Source organism: Leopardus geoffroyi, chromosome B1 (genome assembly GCF_018350155.1).
Source record: "Leopardus geoffroyi isolate Oge1 chromosome B1, O.geoffroyi_Oge1_pat1.0, whole genome shotgun sequence".
Classification (NCBI taxonomy): Eukaryota; Metazoa; Chordata; class Mammalia; order Carnivora; family Felidae; genus Leopardus; species Leopardus geoffroyi.
The window spans coordinates 44,756,933-44,778,686 of record NC_059327.1 but is presented as its reverse complement, the minus strand read 5'-3'; the positions used below and the strand labels follow the sequence as shown (position 1 = coordinate 44,778,686).

Here is a 21,754-nt window from a genome sequence, read left to right as displayed (position 1 = left end):
AAGGCGACTCCCGAGAAATAAAATGGTGCCAGTGAGGGTTTGATCAAGTGTCCCAGCTGGGCTAAAGTAAATGCAGTAAACACATGCGATTCTACGGATGCTAAAAGTTCAAGGGAAAGATCCAGATTAGGCCAGGGAGCTGAAACAAGAATTTTTCACATGGTAGCATATACCTAGAAGGAACTACTAGGGAACATTGCCATAAAGAAGTCAAGAACTTTGAGGCTTCGTGGGTAGAGACCAGTCGTCACTGGTCCATCAGACTTTGCAGCCCCTGACCCCTCCCCCAACAAGTTGATGGGCATGAACACACTAACTGTAGTCTACAAGCCTCCCGTGGTTCCGTTTGAGATGTAACTGACAGAGCTGACTCCTCCGCTCCTCTGCACCTGCCGGGCCCCTGGAACTGCACCACCGAGGCACCAGAGCTCACAGTCGGCCCTCTCCATCTTTGTCCCATTTGACTCGGAGAGCGAGTTCAGGGGCTTGCTAAATCTGAGCCACACACTGAGCCACGGAATTACCTGCAGGTCAGGCAGAAAGGGGCCCTGCCACTCCTGAAGCCAAACGAGAGGGAACCATTTACAAGCTGGTCGGGTACGTGGGCTAAAGAAAATCTCAGCCATCCTGGAGGAAGAAAGCAGAGAAGACCCTGAAGAAATGAATTAGAGCCTGTACTCAACTTACGTAGTGAGATCGCCTGTGTGACTCACTTCCTCTGCACGGGTCGGTACCCCGAGGCTCCCTCCCACCGGAGGAAGCTGGTTGTAGAAGTGGCAGGGAGGGCGTGCCGCAGGCAGAGAAGTCGAAAGGGAAAGGCCTAAACGCTGAGGACGAGGCTTAGGAGGACTCTTCCACCTTTTCCCCACTTCAGCCCTTGTGGACAATGTAGCGAAAGATCCCCCAAGAGCTATGAAGAGAAGCAGGTAAGCTGTGCTTGCCCTGCCCTCCAGTAACCCTGCTCCTTCTGGTTTTCCCCTGGACTCCATGCTGGTCCCCTTCTTCCAGCTCTTGTTTTCCGTCTGGTCCCCAGGAGCCCCCTATTTGGACATTAATGCTGGTGACTGACCAGACAACCTGGGAGAAGACAAAGAGAGTGGGAACCCACCGATGACCACCGGCGTTTAGTGGCATCGCCCTGTGCCCTCTGGTAGGCAAAGTCCTCCAGCGGGAAGATGACACTGTGAACGTGGACAGAAAGAACACCCACGGGCCAGCTGGCAGTGCTCGTTGGCCCCTACCCAGCACAGGCCATTCTTCCCTGGCTGCTGAATACTGTCTCATGATTCTGCTCTAGTTTTTGCTGTTTGTTCCTGCCCAGATGGGGTGTCTGATCTTGCCATGGCCAGTATTTTCTGCAAAAGGGGACCTGGTACACTTTTATAGGAACCCAGTGGGTCTCTGGGGCCAGACTGTAATGCTGTCCAGATGCAGAAAAACAGAAGGGCCATTCAAAAACAACCGAAATATCAACACACTTTGAAAGCGGTCTGTTAGCACTGTCATAAGCACAATAAACAAAACAATGAAACCATCAGAAAGTACCGTGAGACAGTCGGGCTTTAGGAACTTGGCTTTGATGACTTTAGAAAAGCAAAGAGAGGGGGCAGAACCAGTTCCCACTTGGGCCGAGGCTTGTTTGTTCTGCTTATCTGAAGTCAGAGCTCTGAGTAGTCCCCATCGAGATGAGAGGATCTACAAGTTTCCCCCTTTGCAACGGGCCCCCTCGGCAGAGTGGCGCAGCTTGCCACAGGCGGTCACTTTCTGCACGTGGCCCATGAGACGCCTATTTGCATACCACACGCCCATCTGCTGGAAGGCCCTCCTTCCCTCTGAGTTTGCCCAACAAACAAGCGAGCTCACCCAACGAGAGATCCCTTGCTGGCGTTCTTACCCTGTGGGTTCTGGGAGATGAGACGTAGGCTGGTGGGGACAGACTGGCCCTCACGCCCTCCCCGACACTTGGTTAGATACCCCCTCCCCAGGTGAGTCGGCGAGGACGCATCGGCAGGGTCCACCGGTCCTGCATTTTGGAGGGAGAGGCTGAGAGAAAAATGGGAACTGTCGACCTGGCACACACAAGCCTTCCAATTTGAGCTGTGGGGCTGGGGCTGGGGCTGTCCCTGGGTGAAATGAGGCCACCCGCTCACCAGTCCCTCAAGCTTGTTTCCCACTGTCTCCACGGCTCAGGCTTTGCTTAATTCCCAAAGCGGGCGCTGGCCAACTCGTCTATCAAATTACCTGCCAGTGGTTTAAGTGAGCTTAGTTCTTTGAGGTGCAGTCCTGCATTTTGACTCTTACTCAAGCAAAATAAGGGATTCATAAATTGGAGGAGGGGGCAGGGGGGTCTGAGGCAGTTATCTGCTGCAGGAGACAGGGCTCTGGAAGGGAACAAGGTTGATGGCACGAGTGAGAAGCCAGGAGACCTGGGTGTGGGCTCCAGGTCCCTGTTCAGCTGCCCATTTGTTGCTCCCCCTCTTCCCATACATATACCCAGTTGGCCAACCTGCTAGGCCCTACGGTATGGGCAGGTGAGCCAGAAGATTTGACCATGGTCTCTTCCTAATTGGAAAAGCAAAAAGAAACTAAAACAAAAACAAGGGGCACCTGACCGGCTCAGTCGGTTAAGCGTCTGACTCTTGATTTCAGCTCAGGTCATGATCTCAGGGTCGTGGGATTGAGCCCCGCATAGGGCACAGCACCGTGTGGAGCCTGCTTGGGATTCTCACTCTCTGCCTCTCTCTCTGCCCCTCCCCGGCTCTCTCTCTCTCTCTGTCTCTCTCTCTCAACAAAGAGATAATCTTTAAAAAACAAAACAAAACAGATACCAAAACAAAGGAATCAAACGTACGTTGAGCAGGAACCTCCCACGCCTGCTCCAGGCCTGAAGACAGAAGTCCACTCTGCTATAATCCTCCCCCTTCCACAGCAAAACACTTGCAGTCTCTGCAGTTTCGTCTGCGTCTGGTTGTTTTTCTGGAACAGAGAATGATTCCTCAACAACTGGTAAAAATTCACCGAACACCTTCACTATGTCCAATCACCTCCTTTAACCCCTTCCAACATCTCAACAGGGAGGAATAATCTTGGAACCAAAGGCTCAACGTTACCAGATGCCTTCCCTGTGATGGAGGGAGCCCCGGCTCTTCAAGGCCCTAAGGCCTCCTAGCCAGCAAGAAGCAGAAGACTGGGACTCGGTGCCTTCAGAGTGATCGCCTTTCCCTTGGTCAGCTTCCTGTGGCACAGAGGAAAGGGTCCCATCTCTAGCACATGCTGGCCGCCAGCCTCAGAACAGGGACAGCTCATTCACATGACTGTTATAAGGACTAGAGGAGATCAGTGCTCTGCAAGGACCAATGCACAGCCCGGCACAGAGTACTCATTACAGGGAGGCAATGTGGTCCTTCACAGGCTTCGAGCCATCCTGTTTGGTACCTGTTTCCTGGCTAGATGACCTTGGACCAATTACCTAACTTTCTGTCTTGGTTTCCTCACCTGTAAAATGAGGAAAACAACATCTATCTCATTGGGGCTGCTGTAAGGATTAAATCAAATTAAGTTAGCTACTTGTCAGCTAGGTAACCTCAAATGTAAAATGTAGATACTAATTGACCTAATCATAGGGAGGTTCTGAGGATTAAATTTGTTAATACACATAAAGCATTTAAAATAAGGTTACACAATGGTTCACTATCATTACCATCAGAATAGAAGTTCCCTGAGGGATGATTTCTGGTCTGTTCCATGCACTGATATATTACCAATAGGACATGGCCTGGTACATACCACTTAAATAGTAATTGATAGAATGAACCATTGAATGCTATGGAACAGAGGAGTGGGGCAGATTCTGTTCCCAGAAGGCTTCCTGGAGGAGGTGATGCTGAAGGGTAAATACAAGTTAGCCAGGCTGAGAAGGTGGGGAAGGACATGCTCGCAGAGAAACGAGCACAGGAAAAAGAACTTAGTGTGAACAGGAAACTTCAAGCAATCTAGTATTTACAGAATAAAAAGTACAAATCAGGGAAAGGCAGGAGACGGTAGCTTCCCTCCCAATGATGGACCTTAGTTAGTGCAACTAAATATACCCTGGAAAACATACCCAAATGTGAGCAATTGAAAAAAACAGCTTCTGTCAGCCTCTCCCCAGGGTTCAGACCAGTGGGCCTCATCCAGGACAGCCCCAGAAATAGCAGTTTCCATGAGCCCTCCCTCCCTGGGAAAGTCCTATTACAAGGGACCCTAACCCATCTGTCTGCAAGATTTCCAGCCCGCTTGGAGAAGCAGGCGACCATGCCTGTGAACTCTGACCCCATCAATCCCAACAGGGGCTGGGGCAGCATTTACATCTTCAAAGGTCCTGGTAAATGTTAGCCAGCAGCCTCCTTCCAGCCCCCAACCCTCACCTCCTCCCACTCTGGGCCACCATGGGTCAGGGACCTGGGTCACACCTGGTTAGGCCTAGCCCAGGCCCTGTTCAGCCCAGCACCTCGTCCTCAGAGCTGTCCTGCCCTCTCTCGACTGCATCACTTTCTCTCCCCCACACACTGAGCCGCAGCCTAGGGAAGGTGCAGGCCAACAGAGAGGGGGCCCTACAAGGAAGGCCCAGGACACCTTCCAAGGGGCCTTCAGACAAAGGGGGGCTCAGGTCAGCCACCCTGGAGGGAGCCCTGGGCTCTGGATTAAGGGAAGGGACAGGACAGGCCTGTGGACCAGGGTCAGCCCCAGCGACTACTCAATCAAGCAGGTTTCAGTGACCTCTCCCTGACCCCAGTAAGCTCCCAGTTGTCCCTCTGATCTCCTGGAGTCAGGGAGGCCTGTTAACTTTTACCAGACTCCTTTGACATGGAGCAGTGCTAATAAGAACCTGGGAGGGAGGTTCACTCAAGTGTCAGCGGCTCAGCACAGCCCTCCCCAGCCTCACCACCTGCACCCGGCCCCGGAGCTCCAGGCCGGAGCACCTGCCCCTTTGCCACACCACAGGACATTTGAGGAACAGGACCCCGGGCCCAGAGAAGCCGAAAAGGAGCCCAGGCCCTGGGAGTCTGCCTCCACACTGGTCCCACCTCAGACCCCAATTTCCCCTACCGGTGGCTCTCATGACATTCTGGCCTCAGCTCACAGTCCAGAGCAGGGCCAGCCCTGGCCATTTCACAGAGGAGTGTGCAAGAGTACCCCCAAAGAGTCAGGGCCTTGCCATGGCAGAGCTGGGACTGGAACCAGAGATCAGTAGCTCTCTTGAGCTTCGGGGACGGGCACTCAGCCAGTGCTGATAAAACAGGCAGGTAATGCAAGCGGCTAGCACTCTCCGGCTCAGCCTCCCTGCTACTCTTTTCCACCCCTGACCCGAGGCACGCTTCCTACCCTCAGCCCCTACCCGAGGTGGAACAGGCACGGGCAGGTTAGTAGACTAAGTATCAGAGGCTGGATTGTCACCTCAGCTCTACAATAATGAGCTGTGTGGCTGAGGAAAACCACCTCCCCTTTCTGTGCCTCTGTTTCCCCACTTGTAAAACATGGGGCAGGTGGGGCTCTTAGATCCCTTCTCATTCCACATTCTCTGATTCCAAGTTTTCACTGCCTCCAGTTTCTTCTACCGCCAACCCCCCCCCCCCCCACCACCACCACCAAAATCTGCCTCAAAAACCCTGTTAGAGTCTTTTGGTTTTGCCGCAAAATTTGTAGCCAGAAGGGTTCATCTAGCCTAATCCTTTTATTTAAAAAATGAGATAGCTGGAATCCAGAGAGATGAATTAGCTGAATGACCTTGGGCAAGACACCTAAAGGCAGCACCGGGCCCGGAATTCAGGTGTCCTGGTGCTTTGTTCTTTATGCTATGCCAGCTCGAGGCTCCAAATCCCCCAGGGAACCCCCCTCCCTCCTCAGAGGGAATGGACCAAGTTCTTTGCCTGGCATTCCGAACCTGCCACTCACTGGTCCCTGACAACCCCCCACTCTGTAGTCAGGCTCCCTCTCTCTCCCCAGCAGAGTCCAGAAACAGTCTCGCCCCAGCCTCGGCTCGTGAAGACCCCCATCCTACAACTTGGCCAAGTTCAACTTACCCCACTCCTTCCCAGAGCTGGGGGCTCACCCGGCCCTGCCTTCCCTCCCCGACCTCCCACAGGCCACAGGTCTCAGCCATGACTCACCCCATTTTTTTTTAATTTTTTTAAGTTTTATTTAATTTTGAGAGAGAGCATGAGCGGGGAAGGGACAGAGAGAGGGGGAGACAGAAGATCCAAAGCGGGCTATGCTCTGAGAGCAGCAAGCCCAAGGCAGGGCTCAGAATCACAAACCGTAAGATCATGACCTGAGCCAAAGTTGGACACTCAACCGACTGAGCCACTCAGGGGCCCCGTCACCCCATTCTTGAAGGTATCACCACCTCTCTGCCTTCTCCACACAGCCTGGAGTTGAATGCTGGCTCTACTGCTTACTAGCCATATGGGCAAGTTACTTTGCCTCCTTGTGCCTCAGTTTCTTCATATGAAAAGTGGGGGTCACAGGAGCGCTCACCTAAGCCAGTCATTGTTAGACATGACTAACACACGCACATACTTAAAACAGTGTCTGACACATTAGATAGATGATAGATAGATAGATGATAGATAGATAGATAGGTAGATAGATAGATAGATAATGTATATATTGGCTACTATTATACTTTATGTTTCATGTATATATTTTTCTCAACTGTAAAGTATCTCTGAATGCAAACATAATAATGTATTTCTTGATAACTTCCAGGTCTGTGGGTGATGTGGATCAAGGAAGCGTTCAAAACTGGACTGATAAATACATAAAACATCTAGTCTCTTTTTTTTTTTAATGTTTATTTTTGAGAGAGAGAGTGAATGGGGGAAGGGGCAGAGAGAGAGGGAGACACAGAATCTGAAGCAGGCTCCAGTCTCCGAGCTGTCAGCACAGAGCCCGATGTGGGACTCAAACCCACAAACCATGAGATCGTGACCTTAGCCAAAGTCCGAAGTCTGGCGCTTAACCCACTGAGCCACCCTGGCGCCCTAAAATATCTAGTCTTTTTAAGGGGTGACTCAACATCGAGATGAGCTAGCTCATTACGGGAATGCTGTTCATCATCACACCTCTGGGACCTAGAAACAGCACCTTGTCTTCTATCAGAGTATTCCCCAAACCATGGAGATTCATCTTAAAATTGTAAATGCTCTTTCCCATCTCCTGCCACCAGCAGAGTCCCCTCAATGCTGTTGGTTCACCCTCTCTGCTTGGTGCCTAAACCAGCCCCTTCCCGTTCAACCCTACCAACAAAAGGCTGGTGGTGATTGATGGTGACAGTGACCTCCAATCTGTGCTTGCTCTTGTCCATGAGGCCCCCAGCAGCCTCCACAACTTTTGAAATGCAGACTCCCCACCAGATGAGGCTTCTGGTTTTCTTCCCCCTGTGAAGTGGCATGTTTGATCTGGACCCTCCTGGGCTCTCTCCAAATGTCTGGGCCCTGGAATCACTGCCTGCCATAGCCTGCCCACCAGACTGCCTTTGCGGGTTCAGGGCTGAAGCTAGACAGACCTGGGTTCAAATCCCGACTGTGCCACTTTTAAGCTTTGTGTTCTTCTGGACTCTGAATCTCAGGTTCCTACCGTGAAGAAGGAAAATGAGGCATGTCCCAAGGAGTCGTTGGAAGGACTGCCTCAGATGACACACGAAGCTGCCAGCATCATGCTGGCACGTTGTCATGACTCAATAAATAACCGTCATGGTGAGGAGGGGGAGGAGGAGGAGGATTATAATAATGTGAAGGCAGAGGGTTGTCCATGAGGACTAACTTTGACTCAGTTCTTCTCCTTCCTCTTGAAAGGAGGAAGCACACAGATATGCACGCACACGCATACGCACATGTGTGCCCACACGTACGCGTGCACACGCACCTACATCCTGCCCACAGCATTTCATTCTTCTCCCTGCCCGGAACACCTCTAACTGCTATTTGGGACAACCTAGCCCCACGGAGCCGTCTCCTCCTTGTCCCTTCCTCACTCATCGTTCGGGGCATCTGCGGCCTGGACACATGTCCTCTGCAGCCAAGCTGCCTGAGACCTGCTCTCCTTACAAAAGAATCCGTTTCCACTAAACCCCTGAGCGTTTCACATGTCGTCATTAGAAAGCCTCTTGTTTACTCATCTTCTTTAGTTTATTTGCCCAGTCCACAAAAATATTTGGTCGGCGTGACTTCCTGTAACCAAATGTGGGTGCCCAGCCGAAAGGTATCAAGCCGCCTGTACTTTGATGAGGCTGTGGCTGGGGCCGACTGCCATTTTGAAACTAGCACAGACCACAAGAATGCTGGGCAGGGCCTACCCCCTGCAACTGTAACCAGATTTCAGCGCCGTGGGACCCATGAATCACAGGCGTCTGGAGAGGTGAAGAAGATGAACCCCTGGTGCCAGTGAAAGCCCTGGCTCCTGTGAGAGGGGGGGGAGCAGAGGAAAGAGAATCCGAAATGTGCCAGCATCCCCTCACTGCAGAGGCTACTCACAGGGTGTAAAACTTCAAGTGGAAACAGAATAGGCGTTTGCATTTGACAGGAAAGGTTTGACTTTACCTCAGAGTTCTAGCTCTATGCGCTATAGGGCTCTACGGGCCCGCGCGCGCTCTCTCTCTGTCTCTCTCCCTTTCATTCTCTCCCAGAGCCCCACACTTAGGGCCTTGAATGATATTCGAAAACAGACTCCCTATACCCTTAATTGTATGGGAATGCAGCGGGCCAGAGGAGAGCCCGCCTGCAAGTCTGGAACAAGATAACCCTGTTTAAAGAATGTCAGTAAACACCTCTGAGAAACAGCCTCCCTTGGAAAGGCAATGGCGAAGGAAGAGATTTTTCCAGGCCTCCATTCCAGGAAGCTCGTGGGACAAAGAGATTTCCCTGAAAGAACCCCACGGATGTGACTGCGGCTCCTCTCTCGGTTCCTGCGTCCCCGAGGTGTTCAGAGCAGCGGGAGATGGGGGCCCATCTGGGGAGAGGGAGGTCTTGCGGGTGAGGAGTTTTAACAACTGAAATGCAGAGACAAGCATCAGAAGGACTCATCTATTCCCCCTTGAGCAAAATCAACTGAGGGAGAAGGAAGAAAGGGAGTGGGGGGAGCCTTCCAAGTCGAATGAGTCGCTGAGTTAAATTACAGGGGCCTGGGAGGGATGATTAACAACCCTCATGGTTTTCTGCTTCACAGCCATTACTCACCCCAAACCTGGGGCTTCTCGGTTACATAGCCCAGCGCAGGCCGACCATTTTTTCCATTGACTGAAAACACATTCTGACTGAAAACAAACTTTGGATCCCCGAGGCTTGGCAGGCCCTGGGTCCTTCTCCATATTTAATCAACGGGAAGCTAAACACTTTCAATCTGTGATGGCTCATTTGGACGGGGTCTCGGGGCTTTTGCTTGGTGCCAGATATAATAACTCTCCTCTCTCTTTTCTAAGGCCTATTTTATAATTTTGCTGTTTTTCAATGTCAAGCCCATCTTTTGAAGAATTTTTATTGGATTTCCTGCTAGACTTCAATGAGGATTTTTCTTGCTTTGGCAGAAGTATCAAGCAGAACAGGGGAAAAACTCAATCATCGTCTTGGAGAGTCGTGATGGTGCGTTGGGGCGGGGGGGGGGGGGGGCGGGTGGTCCTTTGTCTGCTCACACACAAACAGTTTTCTAGAAGGCTAGAGGCCCAGTGGCCAGCTTTGGGAAGTCCTCTGACTTTGATTCATGGGGTGACAATTGACAGGCAAGGCAGATGGATGTCAAAAGAAGGGAAGCTGGGACAGGAAAAAGGGGAAGTGGGAAGTGAGCCTTGAGTGTGAGAGAGAGCCCAAGGGCGGGTGGCTATATTCGAGTCAATGTCTGCCACGCGAGGCCCCACACCACCGTGCACACCCAACCGTGCCCGTTCACAAGGGCTGCTGGGACACTGAGGAAATGGTCAGGCAGACTCTTACCCAACAGCATGACCCCCTCAGAGCTGCGGATACCCCAAGAATGGACAGGAAGGGCTCCATCCCGGAGGCTCCTGGTTTACCAGCCACAGCCACGGTCTCTGCTCCTGCTCCCAGGCAACATTCAGATCTTCAGTGTTTCTTCACAGAGATTATTCCCCAGAGGAAGCAGCTTGCCAGTGAGTGACAGCTTTGTTTGCTCATGTTTTCCTCTCTTCCCAGAGTCAACTTTCAGAATATACCAGGATGTTCCCTCTTACTCCTGGACTTTCTTTTCTTGTACCCTATTCCTTTTTATCTTATTTCATTTCATTTTATTGTATTTGGCGAGGTGGGGGGGGGGGGGTCTCTACAGAGGATTATCCAGAGAAGAGAAGTGGTTCTTTGTCCAACAGCAAACGAGGGAAAGAGAGAGCCTTTTGATACTCTCTTTTCATGTTTCACTTTTTGTGACTTTTGATGTGGAGATGTTACATAACCACACTTCACACCTCCCTCTGTTAGCCTCATGTTTGACAGTTCATCTTCACATGACTCATCTTCTTATTCCCATAACAACCCTCCGAGAGACAGGGCAGGTATCACAATTGTCATTTCTGAGGTAAACCAACACAAGTGACAGAGGCCACGTGACTTGCCAGAGTCCCGAGGGTAGTGAAGCGGCCAAACCAAAGTGTGAGCCGAGCTGAGCACTATTTTCTACTTTACCACAAACTGTATACGTTGAGGTCATGATCTCAGTTTGTGGGTTCGAGCCCCACGTCGGGCTCTGTGCTGACGGCTCAGAGCCTGGAGCCTGCTTGGGATTTTGTGTCTCCCTCTCTCTCTCTCTCTGCCCCTCCCTTACTTGCACTGTATCTCTCTCTCTCTCAAAAATAAAAAATAAACATTAAAAAAAAATGGGCAAAGCTCCCCTATGTAAACTCTCTGTCGCAGAGTACATTGAGAGTTGAGATGTCCATGGCAATTTTCACCACATCCACAGACTGCAGAACAATTTAACTTCAGGCCAGACTGCAAGACCAGGCTTCCAGGGCACCTAAGCCCCTCCTCGTACCTTCCATTTCCAGTCAGAGAAAGTTCACAAAAAGGTCAGGTCAACAAAAGTTCTTATGGAATACCCACTCAGAGCCCAGCAGTGGACTGGTCAATGCGAAGAAAAAGATATTATCCCTGCTTCTGAGAAGTTTACAGTCCAGATGATGAGATGAGATGCACATAGTATCCCAGGATGTCGGAACCTCGAAAGGACCTTAGCGGTCACCCATCCAAGTCCCTCGTTTACCAGCGAGGAGATGGGACAGTCCGGAGAAACAGCGAGTCAATAAAGACAATTCCGAACAGTATTTAAGTTGATGCTACAGAGAGCAGTGGAGGAAGCCAGTCAGAGGAAGCAAAGTGGCCAGGGACATGTTCTAGGAGAAAACAAAACTTGATCTTGTCCCCGGAGTGTACATAGAACTGGACGGATGGACAGGGAGAGAAGGGCCACCAAAGCAAAAGGGAGAAGGGGAATCTGAGTCCCGTGTGTTCCTGGGACCATACGGGGGCCAGAGTTTAGAGATGGAGTTGGAGGAAAGGGGCGGGGGGGAAGGATAGGTAGGAATCAAGCCTGCAAACCTGGCTGACACCAGCCAGTGAGAGACCTTAGGCAGGCAGGAAGACCGTGCACATGACACTGGTGAGAGGTCTCATGAAGGTCAGGGTAAGCCTAAAGGCTCTTGCTGAGCAGTGAAGCCCTACTCATGTAATTTTCTAACCTTCATACCCACACCTAACAACCCAGCTGAATTAACCCAACGGACAGAGATCCCGATTTGTGCTATACTTTGAGTCTGGAGAGAGTACGGACCCACCCGGTACTCAGGTCATCCTGCCTCCCCAGCGACCCTCTTCATTCCTACAGCCACCACCTCCGTGGTCCCTGAGAGCTCCCCAGCTCCCGGCGCCTGGCCCATGGCTATTCAGGAGGTCCTGGGCATAGGCTAAAAAAGCAAAGAATAAAGAAGCAAAGAAGAGGGAGACTATCTCAGAATACTAAGAGCTCATATCTGATGATGGGAAATTAGAGCAAAACCCTCTCCAGGATATCAGAGAAACTCCGAGAAAATCGACAACTGGCGCAGAATTTTCTCCAGCCCCTGGTGATCCTGGGGGCGTCGTGAAAGCTGGAAAGGGACTTCTCCTGTGTCCCTGTCACCCTGCTGCACCCCTGTTGCTGGAGCATCTCCACCAACCTTTGTTCCTTTTTGCATTCCAAGCCTGTTCCTCAGTTTACCCATGTTCGCCTAAAAAAAAAACCAAGAAAATCAGCCCTCTTCCTTCTTAACGGAGCTTGAGATAAAGACAAGTCAGAAGGTAAGAACCAAAACACTTCCGGGGGAGGGCATGGGTGCTGTTGCAGTAATACTAATAATGACCACAATAATGTCATTGTTACTCTGCCTCCGAACACAAAGCCTGTCTGCCCTCATGAATAGACCTTTGTTCTTCCAGCAGCTTCCATCTGAAGGGGAAGCACATCTTCCTGAAGGTTACATCAGCAACCAGCCTTCCATCTTCCTGTCCTAAAGAATCCCTGACACTACTCTGAACATCAGTGCCCCAGGTTTCTAAAGCCTAAGAAACCTTTTCCTGACAGGCTTCCCTCAGAGAAGAAGGGCCAGCCCCAACTACCCTCATTTCCTACTCAAGGGCACCAGGAACAAAACTTGCCCACCCAGCCCGGCAGACGGACCGCCTTGCCCATGGAGACCCACCCATCAGCTCTGATCTGTCCTAGGAAATTCAAATTCCACATCCCTTGATTATGAGCAATCAACACTTTTACGTTTTCCTCAGGCCAGGCCGTCTCCAAACATGATCCCCACAGCCCCAAATGACACCCACCACACCCCAGGGCACACGGCGGGCGAGCCGGGGGTCCTTACCTCTCTCCACCTTCCCACTCTGGACTGTTCTCTGTGCCCCTCACGGTTGCCACAGGTCTCCCAGACCCGCTCTGCCATTTGAGGCAAGGAAGCACGCTATGGTATTCCATAAATTACTTGGCAAGAGTGGATGACAAAAACAAAATGTAATTCAGATTAAAGTCACCCTCCAGCTGAAATGATAGTTTATTAAATAAACGGCAGTGCTGCCAATCAACCTTGCTAGTAACTGGGCCCCTTAGATTAATCTTTCTGGGGCTGATTTAGGATCCACCTGGGCCCTCTGAGAAGATTCTCCCATCATTTCCTCCCCATCTCTCTGGATCAGGCTGCTGGGCTTGGCGCAGTTGACAAATTCCCCAAGTAATCCCTCAAAAGATTGGAGAAATGCTCCGAACGCTCCATTAAATTTATTTTCCATGCTTTAAGAGACCCAAAACTATGTCCAATAAATAAGTGTTCCCTGTGATTTACTGAAATGCTCCTCTGATTTAAAGTTATAGGGGGGAAAATATGGAGCCCCTGGGAGCCCAGGACCAGCCTTGCAAGTGAGACCAGATGTGAGATTTTTTGCCCGGGGAGGGCGGAGGAAGGGGGGGCGGGGAATCGGCCCAACTGGTGGAGGTTTGAAAGTGACAATGTCTGAACCCCGGTTCTCGGCTTTAACATAAAAGGTCCCCAGTTGAGCATTCTTTCTCACAAAATTTATTGTGGTTGTAGTTAGAGGGGGAACCATCAAAAGAGTAATTCTGGCCCTTGTTTTGCAGAGCTCTTTTGATAAATATGATACTTAGAAATATGCCTCCCACTAGACAGAAAAGCCATATAGTTAAAATGAAGTAATCTGTCAGTAAACTCGCTAGAATCAAAGCCAAAATGAAACCTGTAAAAGGAGAAGGAGAGGGAAAAAAAAAAAAAAAAACTCCACTTAGAAACGCTTGAGTCAAGCAGGGGAGAAGGTGGAGATTAAGAATTGTCCTTTATTCAGATATTTTTATCTACGGAGTTAAAAGCGGAGATTTATTTTTAAAGGGGGCTATTTCTGTTCCAATCTCCAACAGATGGGCCTGTGTTCTTGCCTCTCTCCAGCAGCCCAGGCTCAGCGAAAACAGCTTCTCTTGCGAGCTGAAACTTACCCAAACGAACCAGGAATAAAAACTTTCAGAAGCAAACGTAACCTTTGGAGCTGCTTGGTAAATATTGGGTCTGTTTACTACAGAGGCCCAGATGTGCCAAAACCAGCAAACAAACAGGAAGGCGGGAAAACGGCCAATGTGCAGACTAAACTGTATATGAATATGTATCATACGTACGTTGCATATGTGTGCGTGTGGGTATATCCGTGGTGATTCTCAAAGGCTAAGAAATGTCCCCGTGGGAAGTGTCATTGTTAACGGATTGTTCCAAGTAGTCTATCTTCAGGATCTACTCCCCTAAGAGTGTCCCATCCACCTGATAAATCACCTGGTTGGACAATGCCTGTTTCATGGTCAGTGATGAAAGATATTTGGGGTAACTCCCTTGGTGAAATTAGCCCCAAAGCGTTTCTCATTCTTCTTACTCTATCCCTGAACCAAAAGAAATTCCACTCCAAGGCTCCATAGGTTCTTGGGTGAGGCACTTTGGAAACCTTCCAAGGTGGTCAGGCCATTACAAGAAAACGTTCTCCTCCTCACCAAGCAGCAGCCACTGGGCGGGGCAGCCCTCCCAAGGCCTCGTCCCAGGAAAAGCCTCCTTTTGTTGTGTCTGCTTCCTGTCCCCAGAACAATGCCCGAGGCAGCCAGCCTTAGAGAATAGGAAGTCCCCACCACTCCCATGCCGGGATGGGATGCAGGGAGACCTACCTGCCTTTTGTCCCGTGTCCCGCATTTACCCCAACCAACTGCAGGAGAGAAAGATCCCTGGTGTATACACAGCCCGGGACAAATGACAACATTCAAATTCTCCGTTTCCTCCACCAGCATTTGTACCCTCTTGACGTGTGCCTACAATGAAAGTGGGAGAAGAGAGGAGAGAGCCGAGGTGTCGTGGAAGGGATTTTAGACATCAGAGGACTCCAGGTCTGATCCCAGCTCCGCCAGTGGGCCATCAGTATGACCTGAGACCAAGGCTTCCCCTCCCAGACCCCCATTTCTTTATCTCAGTGGTGAAAGGTTGAACCAAATGACCTCCTGTCCTCTGACTCTCAGGGAGCTTCGTCTTTCCGTGGCACCCATGCTGGTCTGGACAGAACTGGAGGGTGTAGAGTTTGAGCAGCACCTGTGTTTACACTGTACAATCTGCAGTTTACTGTAATAAAATCATTTAATACACTCATAATTTTTTTGGCAAGGGGTTGTGTTTATGGTGAGCAAGACAGAGAGGGAATGATTGACTACCAGTGATTAAAACGATAAATCAAAAACAAAGGAGGGAGGACTCGAAGAGCACAAAGCCACAGGCAAATCCAATTTAAGTCTCAAGTTCTGTGCCTTTGTGGGAACAATTGCGTCTGATGATGAGCCAGCCCTGGAGGTGCCCCCCCAACCCACCGCCAGCGGCTGGGGTGGGGGGTGGGCGAGGTGGAGGCGGGGATTCCTACCGCTCCACTCCCCAGGGTTTTATTCTCTTTGGGTAGAAAAATAAGGAAATGGTTTGACAAGAACCAGTTTTACAAGAACTAGTTTTCTTGGGCCACCATCCTCCAAATGGATTTGGAGGAAGGGCCAGGAATAAAGGAGTGCATGCGCACATGCTTGTGCGTGTCCAGGTAGAATAATTTGAGCAAAACCTAGAAGGACTTCTCAGATTCACAACTATCCCTCCAATACACTGCCTGAAACTGCACGGCGAGCAAGGATTGCCTAAGATTGCCGGTGCTTCTGACCTCATAAGCACTGTCCTTCAACAACAGAGTGCCTGCTACACGCCGGGCGATGTGCCAGGGCAGAAAGGTTACAAAGGATCCTTCATTCACCAAATGCTGACCATGGCGTGGGCACTGTCCTAGGCCCCGGGAGGGGACAGAGCAGTGGAGAAGAATCCCTGACCCCATGGGAGGGCTATTCTCACGGCATTTACACGCTCACGAATAAACACCACGTTGGCCCCAGAGAAGAAGACTCATAGGCAAACAGCACTTTACAGTGTGATGAATGGTAATCCAGATATGCCCAAGGGGTCCAGAACACTGAGAAGGTGACTTCTGCTCTGGCTCTTAAGGAAAGAGAAGACCCACCCATTCACAGCTAGGGATGGCAATGCTCCAGGCAGGGGGTGACGGTGCTCCAGGCAGGGGTCACTGCATGGGCAAAGGGGTAGGGTTGTGGAAGAGCCTGCTGAAGTAGGAAGGGAGAAAATTGAAACTCCAGGGAAGGGCTGGGTAGTAAGCCGATTATCTGCTTATCAGCTAATGATTTAGGTGGTCAATTTCACTGCTCTCGGAGAACAAGTCTTCAAAGAGCAGTCAGAGGCCAGTGTCTGGAAGGGGAGGGTCACAGAACTGGGAGGCTGAGTGAAGTCAAGACAGACCTCCCGTATGTCACAACTTTGCTTAGGACGGTGTGGTGGAGACAACGACTGAACGTTCGTGCCCCCTCTGACACCGTCTGGCATTGTTTCTGGGGAGGGGCCTTCCTTCCAGTTTTCAATTCCCACATCTACTCCCTCCCAGGTCAGTTCATGGGACTCACCGACGGAACGTGAGCAAAGGGGCTGCATCGTGTCCAGTGTGTCCCGTGTGGTTAAGGCTCCCACGTGCTCCCTGGGCAGAGACCCCTCCACAGAGACAGTAGACAGACGCCAGGCAGTGAAGCTGGTGCCAACCATTTCAAAGGACTCAGGTGAGCCAAATAACCAGAAGCAATCTCATCAGAATTGTCGCTAGTGACAAAGACACTCATCAGGACTTTCATTTGTGGTGAGCCACCAGGATTCTGACATTGTTTGCTACAGCAGTTGGTCTGCTGTTGGTCTTAACACAGCTAGACCCATTCCCAGTGAAAAATCAGTTTATAGACATCCCTGCCATAGACCAGGTTCTCCAGGAAATGTCTGAGACTGAGAACCGTGTGCAAGGTTTACTGAGGAGTGCTCTCGAGACGGACACCCATGATGGAGCGAGGTACGCAGCATGGAGGCAGAGGGAAGACTTGAACTATAATGCAGTCACAGCAGAGGCCTGAGCCAAAGCCACAGGAGCTCCGAGGCTGGGATGGCCCTTGGCGATGTCCTGCCTTAAAGTCAGAAGTCCACACTTTGTAACCCTGCCTCAAGCAGTCATTGGATGCAAGCTACCGTTGAGGAAAGGGTGTGACCTTGGGCGAAAGCTGCCACACACGGCAATCTCTGGAGACTGAGACAACAGTTGTGAGCCATCGGCAGTGAAGGGAGAGCATTCCTCCGCCAGAAGGCATACCATAGCATCCACCACAGTCCGCCCATTGTGCCACCAGGTTTCACTTGCTTGGTACAAGTTCATGTCTCCAGGGTTCTGATTGGTCTCCTTTCCCAGGAAGACCAAACTGGAGCTCCTACCACTCCATGTGGTCTTGGGCTGTAACTGATATTCATCATCTCCCTCTGCTGCAACCCATTCACAGAGTCGCTCACACCACCCCACCCCCACTGGTACTCTAATGGTTTAGGAGCTTATTTATCAGGGCGACCCAACCTTCATCTTTGAAGGAGAAATCTAAGCCTCTGGCCAGCATGCCCTTCTCAGGACATGACTGCTATACTTGTCCATTTACCATCAAAACTGGACAGGGAAAGACCATGAGATGTACGAAGTGACAGTCGTGTCCTGCCCTGCCCTCCTGGTGTATCAGCAACCCTGCCCCTGCTGGTGATCAGGGTCCCCTGCACCTAACAGGGTGGCGACTTCCATCCTGGCCTTCTTGCCTCTTGATACAAGGAGTAGGAAATGACCAGGCAGTAGCCATCAGTGGGGCTCAGTGAGACTTTTGCTTTGTTTCTTGGTTGAAGCCTTCTCCAAAGAGCACCACCTTGAGCCCCACATAGCCTAAAGTTGTGAGGATGGGAAGCAGGTTCCCCAAACGGGTCACTAAGATTCCCCAAAACAGGGTGCCTTCTGTGTCACCTCAGTTTCTGGCCCAATATATTCTACCTGTCGGAGACATGCACCACATAATCTCATTAATTTAGGGTACATACTGCATCCTAGAGATTGTACCTTGTCTCCATAAGGTATCGTCTCCACTGGCACCTCAGCTATGCCCTCAGAAGGCTTTTTCCATTTCTTTATCAGACCAACAATTTCTGGATTGTAGGACATATAAGAGGACCAGTTGGTATCATGGTCACACGGCCACTGCCACCTCTCTCTTACTGTAAGTGGGTCCCTAGGCCCAATGCCATATTGCACAGGATACCATATTAACGAACCAGACTCTGCAAGCCCTCAGATACTCATATTAGGTGACATCACATGGGCAAAAAGATCAAATTCATGCCCAGAATATATGTCAATGCCTGTTAGGTTGAATCACTGCCCCTTTCAGGTAGAAGAAATCCATTATAATCAACTTGCCACCAAGGGGAGGGACAGGGACTCACTGTCGGACTCCTTTGCTGTCAGTGTAGACATTCAGCAGCAGAAGTAGGAGGTTCAGCCTTAGCGAGTGGCAATCCATGCTGTTGGGCCACACATGGCCTCCGTCTCTGCCACTGTGGCTACTCGGTTTATGCCCCCGTCATGCTAGCATGGAAAATGAGGTCAAGAGAGGGAGCCGATAAGAAAAGACCAACTGGCTGAGTGATTCTGTCAACCTGGTTAAGCGCTTAACCATGATGGACACTCGCTAACGGGCTTTAATAGGTGATACAAAGATCACGCTTCATGCCTGCTTCCATAGGTCTGCCCCCACAGGTCTCCCCCAGAACTGCTTGTCCCTCGTCTCCAATATGTCTCCTTCCAGGTGCGTGACCAACTAGCCAAGCCATTCGCCACGTCCCAAGAGTCATTACCTATTCTTGCTTCAGGCCACTCCGCTTTCCACACAGAGTGAGTCACCAGGTGGTCTGCCCAGAGGCCGGCTCACTGGGAGGATTGCTCTTGGCTGATGTCTTTCAGGTCTTGTCCTGAGTGGCACTATAATTCAGTTGCCATCCAGGTTTGGCTTCCACACACCTACCAGGTTAACCCATCCATGAGCCAAGCTCAGTTTTTTCCTCCCCTGTCAACTGGTCATAAGGGAACCCTCTGCTTCCTTGTGGCCACAAGTGCGAGCAGAGGGAAGGTCACCAGTACAATGATAGCAGACATGAGAGTTTGAGCCACCTGCTCAGGCAGCTTGCTTGTGTCCTTCAGCACTGCCCATGCCCACATGCTGACGTCCTACTGCCATGTCATTTTGGATTGCTGTTGGCCTCTCTGACCTTTGCCTTGGTGGGTCTGCCAGAACCCGACTCCTGATGGCCAGGCTCTGTCTCTACCAGTAGCATGCCAAAAGCTGTTTTTTAAATGGTAAAGATGGGGCGCCTGGGTGGCGCAGTCGGTTAAGCGTCCGACTTCAGCCAGGTCACGATCTCGCGGTCCGTGAGTTCGAGCCCCGCGTCGGGCTCTGGGCTGATGGCTCAGAGCCTGGAGCCTGTTTCCGATTCTGTGTCTCCCTCTCTCTCTGCCCCTCCCCCGTTCATGCTCTGTCTCTCTCTGTCCCAAAAATAAACGTTGAAAAAATAAAAATAAAAAAATAAAAATAAAAATAAATAAATAAATGGTAAAGATGGCATGGTCTTGCCCTAGAACCCTAGAGGTCTGTATTGTGACTCTCCTATGAAGAGAATGACAACTGTTCCCTTCATAAATACCTCTAACATCATAAAGCCTATCAGGTCATACAGCCCAGAAAACAGGGATCTTTGCACCTTGGACCTTATGCAGAGTCATCTCATGTCTGGGCTCTACTGAAAGCTGAAAGCCTTCTATGTCATTAGGTAAATGGATCAGAGCTCTATTCCCAAGTAGGAAACATACTGCCTCTAAAACCCAGAGAGGCTTACTAGGTCTCAAGGGTAGAGAATGAGATATGCAATAACCCATTTTATTTTATTTTATTTTATTTTATTTTATTTATTTTTTAATGTTTTATTTATTCTTGAGAGACAGAGAGACAGAGTGTGAGCTGGGGAGAGGCAGAGAGACAGGGAGACACAGAATCCCAAGCAGGCCCCAGGCTCTGAGCTATCAGCACAGAGCCTGATGCGGGGCTTGAACTCACAAACTGTGAGATCATGACCTGAGCTGAAGTCGGACGCTTAACTGACTGAGCCACCCAGGTGCCCCTAATCCGTCCGTTATTTTAAAGAGAACATCCTAGCATGCGCCAGACCACTGGACCCCTAAGAGTTTCTCACATATGGTGGACTCTTAAATATTTGCAGGATTTATCTCCCACTGGCTATAGTGTATGTGTCTTACCAATGCTTCCAATATACTTGCCACTTCTTGTTAATCCCCAGTAAGATTATCAAAATAGTGAGTGTTAATATAACTAGGGAATGTTCAGATGGCACAAGTCCCTTTAGACTTTATTATGACAGAGGGCAGAAGAGTTCACGTAGCCTTGAGCCAAGACATAAACGTATACTATTGTCCATCTTGTGTGAATGTAAACTGCTTTCGTCTTCCCTGATAGGTATGGAAAAAAGGCATTCATCGAATCAATGGCTACATACCCTGTACCCGAGGCCATTCTAATCTGTCTTGCACAAATACCACTTCCGGCAAAATAATTGCAATTGGAACTCTGTCTTGCTTGGGTTTGCAAGAGTTCACTATCACCCACTAGGACCCACCTGGGTTTTGTAGAGGCCAAACTGGTGGGTTAAATGAGGATATGATGGCGACAACCACCCGTGCAGTCTCTAGGTCTTTAAGAATGACACTAATTTATGACATTTCTTCCTTTCGGGATGCATTATTGGTTTTTATTTACTATTTGGCCAGGAGGTGAGGGAAGATTCAGGGGCCACTTGGTCATTCTTATTCCAGTATCTCTTACCCCACATGTTAAGGAACCAGTGTTGTGGTTCTGCTAACTACTGAGTCTATTCCAGTGACACCTTCAGGAATCAAGGAAATGACCATTGGGTGAATCTGAGGCCCCAGTGGACCCACTGTGAACTACCCATAGCCAAAGGGATCATACTGATGCTTCAGCTTCCTGGGTGTCAATTTTAACACGGATTCTGTGTCCAAAAGTCCTTGATAAGCCTGGATATTCCCTTCTCCCCAGTGAATGAGTACCCAGGTAAATGGTCATATGTACCTTTGGGGAAAGACTGAAGAAGTTATTGCCATTATGTATTTGCTGTGACAATACAGGGCCCTTTCTTCTGGAGACCTGACCTCCCCTTCAGTTGATGGGTCCCCGATCTACATACTGACTCAGGTCCAGAAACTAGGCAAAGAATACTTTTCATTAGGGGCAACTGCCCTCAGCTTCCTGAGCTTTCATCCTTAATTTCTTTTGGTGGTATGGATCCAGCAATATCCATGTTAGCTGCCCATCTATGTTGCCCCTGGAGACTATGTTCTATCAACTATGTTCATCATTCTCTGCAAGCCAGGCCCCTCTGGCTACCACTCTGTCCTCACTACTCATAATAATTGTGCCTACCTTGCTTCTGATGATTAAGTGATGCCAGTTGGCTTTCTTAGTTGGGAATCTTACCATCCCCTTTGCTACAAGGGAGTGAAATTCTGTAACAGGATCTCCCATGGTCACCCCTAGCCTACAGAGGACAGCCACCCCTGCGTTTTTCAACAACACTGATGATGAGGATATAGTCCATATCACCTTCATAAATGAGGGTTGGCTTGGGGAGAGTCCTCTGACCTTCTTAGAGAACAGTCAGTGG

At 50.1% G+C, this 21,754-nt stretch overlaps 2 long non-coding RNA genes across 4 annotated transcripts; both read left to right on the top strand.

Moving 5' to 3' along the window:
- Nucleotides 1-1,861: 1,861 nt before the first annotated feature.
- On the top strand, nucleotides 1,862-3,026 carry LOC123589157. The gene is made up of 2 exons (XR_006708196.1): nucleotides 1,862-1,985; nucleotides 2,795-3,026. It is a non-coding gene; the product is annotated as an uncharacterized LOC123589157 (long non-coding RNA).
- Nucleotides 3,027-7,973: 4,947 nt separating this feature from the next.
- Nucleotides 7,974-15,205, top strand: LOC123589143. 3 transcript variants are annotated; one of them, XR_006708188.1, is made up of 6 exons: nucleotides 7,974-8,397; nucleotides 9,563-9,617; nucleotides 9,987-10,141; nucleotides 12,224-12,320; nucleotides 13,954-14,085; nucleotides 14,854-15,205. It is a non-coding gene; the product is annotated as an uncharacterized LOC123589143 (long non-coding RNA). The 3 variants fall into 3 exon arrangements; XR_006708183.1 differs by having other exon boundaries at nucleotides 9,973-10,141; XR_006708184.1 differs by lacking the exon at nucleotides 7,974-8,397 and having other exon boundaries at nucleotides 8,984-9,617.
- The last annotated feature ends 6,549 nt before the right edge of the window (nucleotides 15,206-21,754 follow it).